General features: G+C 38.2%; 1 protein-coding gene across 7 annotated transcripts in view; it reads left to right on the top strand.

Annotated features, from left to right (window-relative positions):
* Zeb2 (zinc finger E-box binding homeobox 2) overlaps positions 1 to 18,768 on the top strand; it is a 139,166-nt gene that overhangs the window by 13,716 nt on the left and 106,682 nt on the right. The window lies entirely within an intron of this gene.

Here is an 18,768-nt window from a genome sequence, read left to right on the forward strand (position 1 = left end):
TATTCTTTAAACACCATCTTATCTTTCCTTTTCTAATTCAACTTAGAAAAGAAAGGTGCTTCTGACAAAGAGGTAGCCACCCTCTCCCAAAATTAGAAGTAATCAGTAACAGATCAACAAATTAAAATATCATGCTATGAGTATAAGAGATCTGAGTTTTTTTCCCCCCTCACACATGAATGAGTAAATTTCAAGGAATTCAGTGCCCACATGATCTATAAATGTAGCACATAGCTTTCACTATTTCTTTGTTTAAATTGTATTTATATTATCTTGCATATCCAAGTAACTGTAATCAAGGAAACTTTACAATTTGCCTATTCTTGGAAGTACGTAAGTTTCTATTTTAGACACCAAACACATCAATGGAAATGTTTCACATCATGAGATTTCTCAGTTTTAAGAGGTGAGGTTTACATATAAAGAACTCAGTAAGCTGTGTTTTCATAATAAATAGACCTATTAAGAGAGAACTATCTAAAAACAAAACAGTTGTCTTTTAAAGATTTCCCATCTCCTTTGCTCTGCTGATGGGAATTAGAAAACTAAATACAGCCCATAGCTACACACTCTCACATGCACACAAACACCCATGCATACTAGGACCCAAATTCTGGTACCTTTTCTCCTTAGTCTTCACTACATTCATCTACCTTGCAATAGATATCTATCTAAACAGGAAGAGTAGCAGTGAAGAATTAAGGAAAACTTGTGCAATGGGATTTATGTGTGTGTGTATGGGGGGAGTGTTCCCTATGTCACGTAACTCTTTCAAAACTTACTTGTACCTATTAACCTAAGCTTAATTTAAGTGTATTATTTGGGATAAAACTGTTTTCCTTCAATATTACCAACCTTAACACAGATTATCCTAAATTGATTGCAAATTATTATGGTTTACAAAACAGCATTCTGGAGTGTTAGCTAAAGATAGTAGTTTGGAGTATTGTTTACAATAGTTTGGAGAAAAAAAAGATGAGGGGGAGTGAATACTGTATGGAACACTTAGAAATGTGTGGAGTTTTATCCATGTGTGAAGTGTGATGTAGCCCTGCTCTGTAAGACCCGGACCACAGAAGGCTTGGGCCAGTGGGTGCTCTGAGAGAGCTTCTGGCCACAGTGTTTTTGTGCTGTCAAACTGTTGTGTCCACCAAACACCTCCTTTGAGACACAGTGATAAATTCAGAGACAGGCTGGCTTCACCCAGTCTCAACAACCTCTTCAGCCACACCCCTACGCCCACCTTCTACCCCTCCCCCAGACCTGAGATTGACAGTGTAGAGTGGTGGACACGGTTTCTCAAGGTGTCAGTGGTGACTAATTATTGGTACTTCCCAAGGTTTATGAATCAGTACTCTAGGACTGCAGGCAAAGTCTTTTTTTTTTTTTTTTTTTCTGGCAGGCTTTATCTGGTCTTTTAAAATGGAACTGGACTGATCTTCTAAACTTTGGCCAACTTGAACTTTTTCCACCTTTACTTAGTCATTTAAAAACTGCTTGCTTTTCTTGTCTTTCCCCAGTCACTTGAGCTTTATTTTCTCCTCCTCAAGCAACTACATTGTGTAACAAAAACAAAATTTTGTCTTAAAAAAATCCAAACGCGATTACCTCCCACTTTCTACTTTCTAGAATTTTTTTAAGCGACAGCATTTGAGATGTACAGTCAACTAATATTTTATTTTCTTCCCTCTGTTGGAGCCATTATTCTCTGACTAAAACCCGTTTACTGGTGCCTTTGTGTGCTTTTTCCCCCTGACATTAAATGAATTTCCATCTTCTACTTTTGCATTCTCTAAGAAATAGATAAACCATTATATTTTTTCCCTGCTCGTATTTTAAAGTGGAGATCCTGACAGCAGGCCGATTATTGCACTTTATGTTTTAGTGCATGTTTGCTGTTGCTAGTTACAGCAACACTTATCATAAGACAGCAAGAAAAGAGTAGTCCCTGGTAATTAAAGTAATGAAATATTCATTTACTCTACCTTTTCTGTAGTCTTACAAATTAGGCTGCTACATTTAATGCCTGCACTGCCTCTGTTTTTATTATAATGGCAGCTTTCGCATCTGCAATTAGGACTAATTCTGACAGTTACAATTTCTGAGGGATGGTAAACAGTGAGCGAGATGTGCCGCGGAGGTATTACACGTGAAAAGCCCTTGTCTCTTTAACCTTGTTTTTTTTTTTTTTTTTCTTTTTTTTCTCGCAGAGGTTACCTTTTCCCGATGGTGCAAAATCGACTTGACATAACTGTTCATCAGTTTCAGGGTTTTCCCTGGAGGTATTTGCATCAAATCAACCCAGTCAAGCTTCAAGTTGAAATTGGCAGGCCAGAAACTCACAGGGTAGAGACTGGAAAAGAGACAGCCGAAGTACAGGCAGCAGACTGACAGTGGTGAAAGACAGAGAGGGGAGAGGCTGAAAGCTGGAGCTTTCAACTTTAGTGTTCAGAAATCTTTGCCGCTCCTGGACCATCTCAGTAGCAGGGGCTCCTGGAGGAGCTGGAAAGGTCGAGATTCAGAACACCTCCAGCTAGTTCCCACCGCTAGGGCTCCCAGCCCTGCTCCGGTGCACTTGCTCACTCTGATTGGATGCCTGAAGAGCAGTGGGTACACTTAATTAAACGGAAGGAAAGTTCTGAGGCACCTCCCCAGCACTTATTAAAGCTCGAAAGCCAAATCTCATGATCAGTGTTACAGAAGGAAAATAAGAAGGTTTGGGCTCCCCCACCCCCTTAATTGTTAACTTGTAGGCAAGTGAACAGTCGTTCTCCTTACCAGGTTTGTTTTCTCTGGGCTTCTCTTCTGGAGCAGATTAAATGTTCACAGAGCTCAGAGCTCAGGAGGCTATAAACTCAAAACCTAATGCATTTTGGTAAACTAAAGCAGTCACGTAGCAAACATTACATCAAAAGAGATCTATCTGGGTTGCAATTTCTACTTGTCAAATAATACCCGCTTGTCCCGACAATATTTCTTTAGTATTCCTTCGTCATTTAAGGCCCAAAAATGTGGCAAAAATCTTAAAATACTTGGTGACATCTGACTTTTATTTGGCTATTGAGAATATCACTTTAAGAAAAATTCTGGTTGCAAAACTTTTATAATTGCTTTCACAACAAAACAAACGTGAAAAGAGCTTTCTTTGCCTGAATATATCTTTTTCCTCCTTTATGTCTTTAAAAAACACACAACCTTTTTTTTTCTGTCATTCTTCCTTATATCATTCAACTTTGGTTTGTGGGGGGGGGGGGTTGGAGCTGGTGACTTTACCATGATTTAAAATCCTCCTCACTTTCCATCTAGACTTGGGGGTCGAATAAGCTCTTGCTTTCAAACCGTCTTCAAGCTCTGTGTATGACAGGCATTGGCTGATCTGCTGATGCCCATTCGACAGGCACTGTTGAACTAAAGTGGTGTGACGGCACAGTTTTGTTAAGCTGTGAACAAAGGGCTGGAGATGCCTTGCTGGCATCATCCATGTGCATATTGGCCTTGTCACAGTTTTGCTTGATTTAATGCTCTGTTTATTCCTAGATATTAAAACTTAAATTCCGAACATTATGTTTCAAACACTACATACCAACTTTATTTTAAAAGCTTTCACTTTGAAGACCCTAGGGTCCATTTGCTTGTCCAGTTCCTGTGAAGCCAATATTAAAACACAGCTTTAGATATAGATTGCCAGTAGCCTCTTAGCTGTTATCCATTTAAAAATGGGATTCCAGTCTTTAAAAGTCTTATTAGGGTAAAAGATTTATTTTTCTTTGATCATTGGCTAAAAATCATTATTTCTTTCTGACAGTAAATTTTCACATAGATTCCTAACGAGAACTTACCTTGTGTGTATACATTGCAATGTGAACTTTAAAAAGATATATTATTTAAACAAGCAATAAAAGAAGTCATTTACAAATACCTATAAGGGTAGGCACATCTCTACTGGCTAGGAAAGAAAACAAATTCAGGGAGTTAGTATTAAAGTGAGCCCTATTTAGAAGAAATAGCAGAAAACTTAGGACTGAGATATAAAAATAAAATTGTGGCTACAAAAATCCCTGTCCTACAGACAACAGCCAACCCTTCAAAAGAAACCTTAAGTCTGGTACTAAATTTAGATGCTGGGTCCGATTGAATAGGTCTTGGTGTTTTATCTTTGCTGGGTTTTGTTCCCCCTTTGCCTCTTTTTCCTCTCTTCAGGTTTGCTTCAAGTGTTTGCTAAGAGATTAGTTAGCAGGTTTATATTGAGGAGGTAGCCATGGGAAGCAGCTCTCTGCTTGAAGGAACGCACAGTGGGTCAGAGTGTGAAGACACAGGGAGCTGAGACTGACTCAGGCCTGGGATCAGGTACTTTATTTTCTCTCCAAGACAAATGGCTCCTAGAAAGGTTGGTGGGATGGCATCTCCCAGCAGGAACACAGATGTTACTACTTTTAGAAACTTCCAAATAAGCATTATTGCTGGAACAACTTTATGAAAAAAAAAAAGAAAAGAAAAAGTTCAAGTCTATTGCCAGACCACTCCCTCTTCATCATGTAAAGAGGCTATAATTTGAGTTATTCAGGGTTATTTTTACCTCCATTCATAAAACAGCATCTTTCTACAGAGCTGTTATGAAGGTGGGGAAGGTGGGAAAGGAGAGAGAAATGTTCAGCTGTATCAGAGAGCATTGCTGCTAACAAGAGGGGGCCTGTACTCCGAACCAGAAGTGTAATCTCTAAGGAAAACACACTCATATCTTCACCTGCCCTAAGCACGCTGTCTTGGCAGTGACCATGTACCTAACCAAATTAACTGCCCTTCCACCCGCCCCACCTTTTCAGCAGTAGTTTGGATATGTGTTCATTTATATAAAGTAATGCTTACAGCCACAAAGGATGACTTAGATAGGAATAAGATTCTGCTGCCAGTATTTGTACAGCATCTTACATAGGGCATAGCTTGCAGGACATTTTGTGGTCAGTTCTTTTACTTTCCTCACAGATTTCAGTGTACAGATCCATAGGCATGAATATGATTTAGACATGTAATCTCAAGCTGCCAAATGACCAGACTTCCTAGTATACAAATAGGACAGATTCTTACTGAATACACATCGTGAATTTTGGCATCAGGTGTGGTGATTCCTATTAATACTTTGTTAGCAACTATTTATACAGAGACAGACAAACAGAAGTTGATGCAAATAGTCCTCCTACCCCAGCCCCACCCTGCCAACTCATATCTTAACCATTCTATCTTTAAATTGCTCTAAATGAAGCCATGTTCCCAGATATGTTTTGCAACAAGCACATGGCTAGGACCAATGTGACATCTCACTTTTTAATGAACTGTCCCTGTTTAGGATCTTCTAAGGAATAGAGTCCAAAGCAGAAGATGAAGAGATCTCGTAAATAGTTTCCTTTGAACATGCACAATTGCTTACATGGCCTTTCCCCCTTTTTTTCCAGGCAGGCAGAAGTAGCCTAGCCCAGAGCTTGTCCCATTGAGCACATTTCAGAACTATTCAGAGGATGATTGGAGGGAGGACACCAGCCCTATGCTACCAATGATGTGCAGTGATTGAGAATGTCCTTGAAATTGGGATGGTATGACACTAATCTAGGGTATCCCCGGAGAGGTTTCTAACTCATGGGAGAATAGTAAAGCAGAGGTCTTCTAGCTGTCGATTAGCATAAGTTTCATAAGCAAGTATCCATGGCTGGTCCTCTGTCCTGTTCCTAGTTAAATGAGGAGCAAGCTGTGCTTCACATAAACGTGATCTTGGAATTTATCTACACTGAGGTGCAGCTTTAATGATCTGTATCTGCAAGCCAGGAGCATGAATGTGATCTTATTGTATCACAGTGTAGAGATGAGATAGACCAGTGCTACAGGACACCAGTGCATCATGCCTGGGTGGCAGGAACAATCCTGCCCTTTCCAAGGCAACAACTCTTTCTTTTTCATCATTGTTTCCTTACCTCACTTGTATGCTGCTTGTGATACAGATCTGAGTGAGTTGTGCAAGCTTCAGACTTGCCAGCCCCCAGCTCCCAGGCCTAGTACAAAGTAATTCATAAACTTACCATATTAGACTATCAGATTGAAACCAAGGATTTCTACTAGTGGTAGAATTGGAAAGCCCATTGTTTTGATTATCATTTCATCAGCCCCAACTGATACTAGTATGCTCAAGGAAAACATACTTCAGTTACAGTTGATTTTCAGATTCCAAAATGGTGCTGCAAAGCCTGTGCATCTCTAATTATATTTTATGCTAGACTGTGCAATACCAAAATATACGCCACAGCAATCAGTGAGTGAACAGTATCAATCAATTTGTAAACAGATGAAGTCACTCATTCCCAAACTGGTTTTCCAAAAACAATTACTAAATTACAATAGAAAAAAATTGTACAGTTACTGTATTTGTGTGCTGTGTTACAATCAACATACCAGGGAAACAAAACAATTTAATGCAGAAAAATCATCATTCATCTACATTATAATTGCTTCTTTTTCACATCTACAGGGCGGTTAATTAAAATTGTGATTAAATGCGGTCGCGCTGCCTAAGATGTCTTGCCCAAAACAGGTGGTACAGAATTTAAAAGTAAAAAAAATGTAATTAGCATTGGAAATTGAGAAATTGCCTGTAAGAATCAGTGTTAATTTCAGTCAGTGATGAGGTAATTTATAAATGAATGCAGTGGAGGCTGTGCAAATGCACAATTGCCTTCCTTGCCATTCTTAGCATTCTCAGCATGCAGGTGAAAATGTTTTCAAAATATTGAGGTAATTTGAAAATCAATCCATGCATTCTGTATCTTTTTTCTCCCATTTGTACCAAATGCTGAGCAAACGCTGCCATAGATGGCACAATCCATCAGTTTTTTTTTTTTCCATTTTCTATACTGCACATATTTTACACTTAGAATCAGAAACATAACAATATAAGTTATAGGGCTGAGATTGTTAGATGAGTTAAAAACTGGGCACCTTAAGTTCTGAATGTTGCGGATTTGGTTTGTAGCAGAACAAACTCTCACCAATGAAGCAGAGATTTGGTGGGAGATCTTTTCACAGTACAGGGAGTACAGACAAAAAGACCATTAACCAATCCAATAAATACTTGAAACTTAATTTTTAAAGTTTAAGGAAGAAACAGAAAATTAGGAAAGGCTGATATTTCCCCTAGAATATTCATCTTTATTATTCTACCTATAAATCTCTAAAATTAGTAGTTATAAGAAACAATTGTTCCAGACCTGAACTCTCCTTATTTATCTTTTTGCTAAAGATGCCACTTTTTAACCAAGCACATAAACTTAATATATTTCAAGCATTCTCTTGACACATGAGTAAAGTGTAGCCTACAACTATTTAAAATCATTTCTATTTATACTATGTCTAGATACTATTTAAAAATTACTTAAAATTACAGTTAAAATAAGAAACAGTAAACCTTTTAAAATCTCTTTCTAACATGAGAAATTTAACTCTCATGCACTTATCCTGACCCTCTGGGCAACAAAAATCTAAAATATTTAGGTAATGAACCAAGGACATGGGTCCCAGTGTCTGGCTGGACACCTCTGGAACTGAGAGACTGGGCCCCTAAAGCAGCCTCTCTGTCTTGGCATTATGCACCATGATCTGTCTCCACATAAAGCTCATCCTAAGAGTGTATTAGCTGTTACAGATCAGTCTGAGCATGGATTCTACATGAATTTTTGCTGTTTTAGGCAAAAGTCTATGATTTCACTCTGAAGGTATTTCTTTGGGTAGCCCCAAGACATTGGGAAAGGGATGAAAAACAAGAAACACTGTATCCTGTGACCATTATAAGCCTTGTATCATGCTTTCTCCACTGGCCTTTCTCATCATTTTAGGATACAAATGAAATGTACACTTTAGAGGTGACAAATCAGCTGGTTGTTCCAAGTGGCATGCCGTCATTTCTCCCATATTTAAGTCTGTTTCCCATTTATTATTACAAGTAGAAATAAAATGAAGCCTATAAATGGAGGCAACTGAAAGGTCACCAGTTAACTCCATGATACCAGCTCCTACCTCCCACTAACCCTGAGGACCACAATTTCACAGGACAGCTACTGTCCCCATCCAGTGAGGGTGGGGCGGATCTCCTCAAAGGATGACTTCCTAGATTCAAATCAGGACTTATGAACAGCCACATGGGGTTGGCTCAGATTTCAGGGGACTGGTGGGGTGGGGGTGGTACTGTGTGTGCTCCAGGCTGCACTGGCTCTGAGTTTACAAGGGGTCATAAAGGTTAGAGAATCACAGATGTCAGCAAATCTCCAGACCTTCCTACCCCTGGAAAAACTACAGTAGAAACCTCCTTGCCTCTTTACATTGAGTTCCTCGTGCCCTACCAATAAACAGTGCCATCTGCAGTTACTTAGCTGAGAGATTCCACCTGTGTTGGATGTGTGTTGGGAATGACAGCATCTTTTAGACAAGCTACTTTTGCCCATGTTCTTCTCTGTCCTTCCTATAGAGCACCAGCATCCTACCTAGAAGCGTAGATTACATTACTGTCCTGGGACCTGAGTGGTCAGAAAGCTATCTTTTTTAAGAGTCTTTTTCAGTGTTTGCCATGGGAGATAATTTGATTGATACTACCAGTTTTAGAAGAAGCACTTCTTCAGAGATTTAAGCAATAAAAATACACATTTTGATTTTTCCCCTTTTTTCTCTTTCTGTCTTTCTTTCTTTCTTTCTTTCTTTCTTTTCTTTTCTTTTCTTTTCTTTTATTTCTGTCTTCTTTCATTTCTTTTTCTGAGACAATCTCATGCAGCCCAGGTTGACCTTAAATGCCCAGTCCTCCTGCCTCCATGACCTAAGATATCTGAGCTTTGCATTCTGAGAAAGAAATTTGTTCTTGTAGAAATAATTTAAAAGCAAGCCACTGTGTCCTTTCAGGCCTATGACCTTTCATCAAGAACTTACACTCATGTGTTCTGTACTCATTGTACCTACTGTGCACCAGCACTGTACTTGGGTTGATAGATGGAAAATCAGATTCAAGGGGGTCACTCTATAGTGGGAAAGGTGGATCCTCAAATAATGATGAATATGTGATTCTCACTGTAGGAAATTTCATGTTCTTTGAGAAAAGAGAGCCAAGAACAGCATAGTCAGATCTGGGGCCAGATGGTTCCTCTGAATTACCTTTGGAGGGGAGCATTGTCAGATAACATGGATTCCAAAAGTGAAGTAAAGGAAAGTCCCTTGACATGTATAAACATTTAAGGACAGAAAGGGCCAAAAGTTCAGATATCACCAGATAGATAAGATGTGTGAACCACAGAACACATGTGAAGAAATGAGCTTACATCAAGTCTACAAGGGTGGACTGGAACATGAGAGCCTTCTAGTCCATATTTCTGGCTTTTATCCAGTTAGTAGGTGATGGGGAGCTTGTGAACCATTTCTTATACAACAATGACATAATCATATTCATGTTTCAGTGACAGGTCCCTAGAAAGTCTGGGAAAGGTAATGTTATCTCGCAATGATTGATTACTTATAATGCCTTTGAACCTGAGCTAAAAAATTTTGTCTGTGTCATCTGACACACAGCACTGTCAATAATCCTTTCAGTTAGGTCCTATTATTTTACTGTTTTTCTTACAGATGAGGAAATTAAGGCTTTGAAAGTGCATGAGTCGAATCAGGGGGAAAAAAAGCCTATGGTTAAATGTTACTGCAATCATGGAATTTCAGAATTATAGGCAACAGTGATCACTGACTTAAAGGAAAGCTGCAAAAGGAAACCCAGCAATTGAAAGAGTTATAGTGAGGAAGTTTGATTCCCTGCTTCAAGATGAATACGAGAACAAGTAGGTTGCAAAGGTTTTTCCTCCTCAAATATCTTTTCATTCATCACTATGTCAGTTTGGAAAAAGAAAATGAAAGATGAGTGTCAATCCTTGATAAATTGACTCTAGAATGTGTTACATCTTTGAAGGATTGGAAAGCAATGGTTAACAGACTGCCCTTCAGACCAGAAGAGTTTTACTAATGCTGGCAACACGGGCCTTGTTGATCTAATTCATCACATTAAGGCCTTCTCTGGCCTTATAAGAAAGCAATGAAAATAATCCCTTTGCAATGACTATTCTCCCCCTTTTCTGAATTAACTCTTCCATTGCCTAACACTTCCCCATCCTGGAATTTCTGAATTCTCCACACTGCCTTATCTCTGCTATCCCATGGCAAGCCCCAAAGCTGCTAACGTTTTGTAACAACTATGTGACAAATTGTTGTGCTTTCATTCATGTTGGACATCTTTGCCAGGCTTGCTTGTTGTGTTTTCTGTTTGGCTGTGTCATGGGACCAAAGGTGCCTGCCTTTGTACAGCATGTCAAATCTGGTTAACATGCAGCCATTTATCTTGAAAACCACCGCTGCACAATGGCAGCGGTGGGCCAGGCCACAGGGCTCCAAGCACAACCCAATTTTTCTGCATATGGGGAGCACATTGGATGGCAGACAAGATGTTTTGTGATTTGGGGAATCTCTTAGAGACAAATTGTAGAGTGCAAGTGCAATGGAACTGGACTGCTGGGTGCCCAGTAAGTGAGGAAAATCAGATACAGCACAGGCTGAAGGAATGAAGCAAGAATTCATATCTCTGTGAAGAACACGCACAGTACTTTGCTCACACAGGGAGTTCACACATAGACAAAAGCATGTTTGTTTGTTATTTGCAGGGGATTCTAGGACCACAGTCAGTGTGCATATTCACACATAAGCCTTCTTTATGCATCTAGTCCTGGTGGATGTGCTCACACGTGGACATGCAAATGTGCTTGTCTGAGAAGACAATTTGCTGATATGGATTTGAGGTTTGGGAAAGGCCTCTTAGTTCACCAAGGCGTTTCCCTCCTCATTTCATAGGAAAAGAATCTTAGTGTTTTGTACGATTGTTTCAACAAACAATTTCTCTGTGTTTTAAGGATGTTTCAGAGCTGGTGTCAAGTGTTGCAGTAAATTCTTTTTCCCCCCCTCTATGACAGCTGCAAACTTTATAACCTAACTCACTTTGGTTTTCCATTTTTCTAGTTGTGTAAAGGTATCTTGGGAATGATTTGCCCTTAAATAACTAATTATCAACAAAGAAGAAAAGATAGCAATAAAAATTGCTGCATAGATAACTAAAGTGAGGAATTGACTCTGCTGGAGCAGGTAAAGGACTCAACACAGCAAAACCATTTAATTCAAATTAATTGTTAGGGATTGCAGGTATAAATGCACATGAATGTGTGTCCATATATGTGCACGTGTGATTGTGTATATGTGTGCATATACTGAGGTTAATAGAAAAAAATGGGCACAGTTTCTCTCTCTCTCTCTCTCTCTCTCTCTCTCTCTCTCTCTTGCTCTCTTCCTTCTCTTTTGAGTAAAAGACCCAAGAGATTGCCTTTCACTTTGAAAACAATCTCTAATATCAGGAAAATGCTCTGTTTGTTTATGCGTGCATAATGCAAGTTTGTCCGCCTGGGAACTGCAGCAAATGGGAGAAGTATGCATGGATTTCACAGGTAACAGGATTACGTGGGCACATAATTGATCCATTTGGAGAAAAAAAATGACAGTGCACTAAAGATGCCTAGGCTTTAGAGATGGAGTTTATGAAACAGGCATTTGTAAATTCAAAGGAATCAATATGTCAATTTTATTACATCTCAGAACCAGCTGGCCATTAAAGGAACAGTAGCCCTTAAAACATTGCAGTTGTGTATTTTTACAGGGACTACCTAACTTAAAAAGGCTTTGCATTTAAGAAAATAAACTGAGAGATCCTTATCATTTTAGAAATTAATTTACATTGTAGAAAAAGAAATATAATTTATTATTTTGTCATTTTTCAACCCAACCATGTGGTTCAACTGTCTGCTTTGTCATTACAATTAAAGTCTATTAATAGATATACATAATAAGCACAATAGTGATTTCCACGTAGGTTCATAGTCAGTAATTTGTTGAAATTCATATTTGCACTGTGTTTTCTCACAGTCTGGATCTTACCTCCTTACTGATATAAGAACACAATTTGAGAGCTGAGATCTGGGTATCTCATAGCATTTGCTCTGTAAATATTTAAAATACTCTTATTTTATTAGGTTTTTTTGAGGATTTTGGGGGGTAGGGTCTTACTCTAGCCCAGGTTGACCTGGAATTCACTATGTAGTCTCAGGTTGGCCTTTAACTCACAGCAATCCTCCTACTTCTGTCTCCTGAGCACTATGATTAAAGGTGTGTGTCACCACACCCAGTTTATTGGAGTTTTGACAGTTCAAAAACACCACACTATTCCAAATTAAGTTCCTAGATAACAGAATTTGGACCATATCTGTAAGAGACACAAAGGGAGTGTGATGGCTTTTCAAAAACCTTCAATGTTGTGCAGATAAAAATTAGAAGCCATTAACTGGTTGCTATGGAGGTGACACATGGCAAAGCTCTCCCTACTGTGTGCTAGCTATCTCTTAACACTTCAGAGGTGAGCTACATCACTGTTCAGTGCTTTCATTTTTACTGCTCAGACTCCTGCTGTATTTGCTTATACCAAATGGAGCACCTTTCTCCTCTCTCCCTCCAGGAATGAATACAATGACAAGAAGACAAAATGCAAACAAAAACATATCTATATATGCCTCCTTCTGATTCTGCCATTTACTATCCATATGGCCTTGAACGTGTTTCTTAACTCCTCTAAACTGCATGTCTTGCACTTCAAAGAAAGGGCAGCCTGTATTTATAACATCATTGCAGAGATGAGAGAAATTGCAAGGACAGTGTCTGGACCCTAGAAGATGCTCAGTTAATTCTGATTCTATTTCAAGGTGTGACTAATCAGGCTGCCAGGATTCTATAATGGGGTACTTCAGTTTCAGTGCCTTGCTTAAACATTTGTGAAAAGAGGAAACATGAACTTTTGTCAAAATATTTACATATTTTTAGTTTTTGGAAGAAGGAAGGAAGAAAGAAAAGGAAGGTAAGGAAGAAGGAAAGAAGGGAGGGAGGGAGGAAAGAAAGGAGAGAGGAAGAAAGGAAGAGAAAAGGAAAGTATCAGGCATGAAGGGATGTCAGCAGTGGTAGCCATGCGTTTATTCCTTTGCATTTCCAGGATGTCTACATAGTACACATGGTACTTTTTCATTTAGAAGCACCACCCTCTAGAAAACATCCCTCAACTAACATATTCTGTGCTAATCATTATCATAGCACTTATAATATCTGATTTCTGTTTGTCTCCCCACAAGTATATAAATGCCTTGAGGACAGTCTTGTCTGTCTTGTACCACCAGTAGCTAGCTCAGCACATGAAATACTTCATTAAAGCTAGGCTGTACTGAAGAAGCAGGTCTAGTAAAGATTTATGATATATTATAATAGCCAGAAAAATCTTTTGCTAACTTTATGTTAGACCCTTTATTATCATATTAACAAATCTTGAAACCTGCTTTGTGTCAGCTATGCCATTTTGTATATTTGGGTTGTTTTAGTTTGTATTTTAATTCTCCCTCTCTCTCTCTTCCTGTTTCCCTGGCTGCCTCCTTTCCTCCCTCTCATTGATACCTTTGATATTTCTGGGGGAGGCTGGCAGAGTATGGGTACTCAAAGAGATCAAATTTAGTTACCACATTCATACCAGCATATTCCTGTTGCTCAATCTATCTGTGTCTGTATTTTTCAAGTTCTGGGGTTGTTGTGAGAAATAGTAGACGTGTTTAAATGCCAAGCAAGTGGTTAGTGCTTCTTGTTACATATCCTCCTTTTCTTCTGTCTGGTGTAGCCTTTAATAAGTTTGCTCCATTGGTCAATTAGTGACGGTCATCATATAACATACCATAACTACCTTTACCCAGTTAAAAATTTCATTTTGAAGATTGTCCTCTTCTCAGGGAAATGAGCATGCAGAATTGTACATGCTATTTTCTGCCTAATCTGACTATTTCTTTGTTCCTATCATCCTATTTAGGAAGGCACTTTGGTGTTTTACAAACCTTTGCCACAATCCAGTTTGACTGTCTCAGATTTCTCTTTCTCTATGTCCCGTTGGAGATACCAGAACAGAAAATGTACTGAAATCTCTTGCCCATACATTTGCCATGCATCTGTATAGATTGGTAGTCAGGAGAGTCAATTTAAACACTTTGTTTGATTCTGCTTAAGTGTACCAGAAATATTCAAAATCTACAGTTACAAAATGTAAAGAAGGTAGTCCAAATATAGTACTACATAATGAGGCTCCCTGTTGGTAGTATATAAAGCAATTTAGAGTATAGCTTCAAATTCTAATGAAGATCATTTTAAATCTTGCACTGAAGAGTGAATTTAAAATTCTCATGTTCTCCATAAGTATAAGAGAGGGGCATGTAAATACCATAAGTGAATTAATTACAGCCTGGAGTTGGTAAGGCGAATGTGGAGCCAAACTTTATTCTTGAACTTACACTTCTATCCCAAGGTTTTCTAAGCCATTTCCCTATATGCTCAGTTTTGAGTACCTACTCAGTTGTGGAAGACATCAAAAGAAGTTATCTTTATTTTCCTAGATGAAATATTTCAATAGCAGAAATCCTAGTCTGCTCAGTATCATGCACATGTAAAAGCCGGGCATGGTGGCACACACCTTTAATCCCAGTACTTAGGGGGCAGAGGTGGGAGGATCACAATGAGTTCAAGGCCACCCTGAGACTACATAGTGAATTCCAGGTCAGCCTGAGCTAGAGTGAGACCCTCCCTCACAAAACAAAACAAAACAAACAAAAAAGAGTTTGTAATGCAGAAAGGAGATAGGTATCATTGAAAATCCTAAAACATAACAAAAATGGCACCTTCAGTGTTGCCCCTTCTTTTCCTATCAATAGTAATGTTTCTTTCTCTGAGAAGACATGAAGAACCTTTCTACTTCCTGGTTATGTTTTGGTGACATAACATGGGACTGATGAAGTTGACAACTTTTCTGAGCCGATTCTTTTGAAGTAAACACAAGGAGGATGGAAATGGAAGTGCTAGCATGATGGTGCCCACATGGCTTCCACCCCAGTTCCTTCAGAGACTCCATAATTTCTATGCAAGGGCCAGAGGCCCTGCCAATATCTGCACATCATTGGCATGATAGACCATAACAGCTTCTCCTGAGCCGTTCCGGTCTATCGTGTCAATGCGTACTGAGGGAGTCCTCAATGCACGGATCATTGACACGGCACTACATAACGGCTCCTTAGCAGCCATTATTGGGTATCAAGTCAATGCATACTCGGGGAGCCTTTATCGCACAGGCCTGCATAAGCAGACCCATTCCGAATACTAAAATTTCTTAGGAAAATTAGTCATTGCCCATGTGTGATAGCTGTTTTCCATTTTGAATTTTAACCATTTTGGGGAAGAGAAGAGAAGAGAAAATTCCAGATTTTTATTTTTTACGCTTTTTAAAAAGTTCTTTAAAGCCTGGTATGCAAACTGTAAGGGTGGAGTGGGCATGGGAATGACGAGTTTACAATTGATTTGCTTTCCATTGCTTCATTTTTTGGTGTGTGTCAAGCTCTAGAAAGCACACCACCTTCATTCAGGTTCTTTTCATGGAAGGTATGTTTCAGATAACTTTGTTTTGTACTTCAGATAAAAGTCTCAGAAAATGTAGTGAAAATGACTAACTTCTCATTATAAGAGTAGTTAAACCCCATTATAGCAGCCTTATAGAACTGTACACATTAAAAAAAAAAGTGCATTGTATTTGGATATCTGTTAGAGACTTCAGTTGTTGGTTACTTCAGACTTTTAATAAATACTATATTGAATAGGAAAAGGTCTGTGAGAACCAAAATGTTGATGCTGACAATGTTAACAGGAATACTAACAGTGAAACAGTAACCATATATGCTTTTATTAGGTGACAGGCTCTATATATTATCTCCTTTAAGGTTCTAAGCACATTATCAGTTAGAAAGCTGAGGCTTAGTAAAGAGGATTTAAAGTAACAGTTAAGTGACAGAAGAGGAATTTAAACTAGGTATACTTTAAAATCATAGTCATTATTACTTCTGATGTTAATCACCATTGGAGAACTGGGTATTTATTTAGAATATACACTCTATTGTCTATATATTGGTCAGGAAACTGAGGCAGAATCGTTTTAATAATTCCTCTAAATAATGAGTCAGAGTCAATTAGGGTATGCAACAAGAGGCAAAAGGTCCTTTCTCTCTCACAGTATGTTAACCACAAACAAGACTGGGGAAGAACTGACCCTGTATTAGAAGGAATGTCCACTGTTGCCATCACTTTTGCAAAGAATCCTTTGCACCAAATCAAAATGGTGCAAGTTTGCTGTTGTTGATATATTTTTCCTTTTGTGTTCTGCTTACTGACTGACATCTGCTATCATGCTAAGCAGGTGTTCCTGTGTAAACGAACGTGCCCTGTTTGTGTTTCACCGTCCTCGCTGCTGCGCACCCAAATGAGCAGCGTGATTAAGAATCCTGTAAATTTTTGAAAGGAAACGGATGGCTACCCTACTAGAACATAATTACACCGTTCCAACATCCGCAGCTCACTGCTGCAGCAGAGTTGGAGAACAGCAGAAATTAATAATATATAATAGCATCATTCTCGTAATTTATAAATGAAATAGAAGGAGATTCTGCTGATATGCATTTTCTCCTTAATTCTCAAAGACAAAGTATAGATTAGAATTTTAGTGGGGTGAAACCTGGCCAGCAGTCTCCCACTAGTTGCCTGATTCATGACAGGGGTATTTTATTTATTCTTTCTTTCTTTCCTTCTTTCTTTCTTTCTTTCTTTCTTTCTTTCTTTCTTTCTTTCTTTCTTTCTTAATTTTTTGCTGGTAGAAAAGAGCTAATATCTTTTATTAGGCCTAAGGGAAAAAAAATGAATAAACAAAGCCCTCTACACTGCATGAAATGGGTCTCAAAAATCTCTATGGATTGTGTGTCTACTGTGTTTGAAAAAGGAATTATTACTTTAAGATTTCAATGCATGCTGACTTTTTTTCTGACATTTTAATAACATACCAGCATAGGTCAACCCCTCTGAGGAAAGAGAGACCTGATCACTTAAAGATGTGGTCTCACATGAACTCACACTTGAAAAGCTGTGGAAGTTTAGAGGTCCTCTGTACAACTATACAGATATAGTTAGCAATAGTATGTGTGACACTTAATAGGGAGAAGTTCAAGATATGTATTTTGTCATAATAAAAAAGCATTTATGTCTTTCCAACATTGTTTTGAGCCTTGTGAGAGTACCAGTGAAACTTATTACAGATCTTTAGAGCAAGGGAATCAATCCCACCTTTAAATTCATGCTAGAGAAATAAAGTAACATTCAGTACAGGTAAATAATGTGTTAAAAGAAAGTCTATTTTTTCCTTGTACAGGTCAACTAAAAATTTTAAATACTTTTTAACTGTACGTAGGTAAGTAGTCTAACAAATGGATAAACTCGATTGTGGAGTGTTTGTCTCCCATATGCTCAGAGCCCATTACATACACGCGCACGCGCGTGCACACACACACACATGAAATTACCCTCAGGAAAAAGGATACTTATAGGTTTTAAATAGTATTATTTGGGGACTTTTCCCTGCTTAATTCCTAAGAATGAAAGTGTATCCCAAAGTCAACACAAATTTTCTTATTTTAGTTAACCTTAGAGAACATGAAAACACTATTTGCCTTTCTTGAGAAACATGTCCATTGAAGATGCTTATTTATTTAAGCACTATTCATTGAAAGATCCTGTTGAGTATTCCTCTTTGTTTTGATTTGGTTCAGAGAAAATAAATTCATTTAATAGATTTATTTCATTAACAGGTATTTATTTGAGTTCTGCTGTATTTAAATCTCCAAACAGTTTCCATTTACTTCCTTAGCTCACTTGCTTCATGTTGACTAATTTTAATAAGTCTAAGGTATCTAGGGTCTTATTGAGTGTTCAGTTTGATCAATATAGTTAAATTAAAATCGTGCAAAATATAAGCAAATGTTCTCTAACACATAGTGAGAAATGCGCTGTGTACCAAACATTGATTGGTTTGCTGTGACCATGGACATGGGGTGCTAGGCAAATCTCTGAACTACCTGGAGACTGCCAGAGTTTCTTGAACATTCTGTGGGTCTAGACAACATGCGGCCTTCTCTCTTGTGGAGCCAGCCCCAGTATAGACCAAGGAAAAGAGGAACATTCCTGACAAGTATCTTCCTCTGTAATTTAGTGGGAAACAAAATATAAAGCTAGTAGTGAAATCCTTCATAAAGAAAAAAATAATCTACATTCTTAGAAAATTTCAGGTTAACCCATTGTGGCAATGCTCTAGGCAATAAAAGAATGCAGACTCTAGCTCTCTTTAATGGAATAACTTCATTTCATTACATATATTCTTCTATCAAACATTTGGTGAGCTTGTGCTTTCTTCTATGTCTAAGTCCTTGCTTGTAAAGTTTGATTTGGCAAATTACCAAAAAAAAAAAAAAAAATCAAACTAATTTCTGAAGTATACCAAAGATCACCCTTGCCATTAGTACTACATTTGAAAACCTATATAACTTAATAGCTTTCTAGCAAATTCATTGCATTCTATATAATTGTAAAGCTAAATAGATAACTAAATACATTTTAGTGGATTCCTTTTAGCATGAATAAGATTGTCTTCTATTCCTCAATTGATTTTTAACCTTTCCTTTTCTCTTTATTTCCCTTTGTTGCCTACTTTATGTGATGCAATGG

Source organism: Jaculus jaculus, chromosome 4, assembly GCF_020740685.1.
Source record: "Jaculus jaculus isolate mJacJac1 chromosome 4, mJacJac1.mat.Y.cur, whole genome shotgun sequence".
NCBI classification, from domain to species: domain Eukaryota; kingdom Metazoa; phylum Chordata; class Mammalia; order Rodentia; family Dipodidae; genus Jaculus; species Jaculus jaculus.